The sequence below is a fragment of the Podarcis pityusensis genome (assembly GCF_964106645.2).
Source record: "Podarcis pityusensis genome assembly, chromosome: 5".
NCBI classification, from domain to species: Eukaryota; Metazoa; Chordata; class Lepidosauria; order Squamata; family Lacertidae; genus Podarcis; species Podarcis pityusensis.
In genome coordinates this window covers 19495392-19496026 of record NC_138032.1, presented here as the reverse complement: position 1 = coordinate 19496026, position 635 = coordinate 19495392, and positions in this window count along the sequence as shown.

Sequence of the window (635 nt, the reverse complement as noted above, 5' to 3'; positions counted from 1 at the left end):
TGTCTGCTGAAGAGTGATCACAAGTTTGAATCTCTTTCTGCTGAAGGGGTGTGGGTTTAAATGATTTGAAACAAAGTACATTTGAGACTGCCAAGAACCAGCTAAGACAAACAGATACAGAAAACATAGTGTGATGTAAGCTGAGAATCAAAAACTTGAATGATACATTGTCAGTGAAAGAAAGCATTTTATTTAATCCATTTTTGGGGGGTGGGGTGTGTTAAGATAGTCTTGAATAAGCACCATTGTCCACATTGCACAGGACTCCCAATACTGTTAGAGTGCACTTACTAATGTGCGACAAAATCTGTAACTTAATACATCTGCTTTTGTAAATTTACAATAGGACACTACAGTACTCATTTTCTGAGTGTTTGACACTGGTGTCCTTACTGGAATTTAAGGAGTTTTCTCTTCTAATTAACTCTGGTAGTTGACAGTACATTGCCTCATCTTTAATAGTGGCTCTCATGGTTTATTGTTTTTAAAACTGTAACTTGCATAAAAGAACAAAAATTTCTAAAATGTATTTAATTACTAAAAGGCAGGATGCCAAATCAGATGTCTGACAAGAAATCACACTCTGTCCCTAGAAAGCAGTTAAGTTTTTCATCCTATATGTGTGAGCTACCATT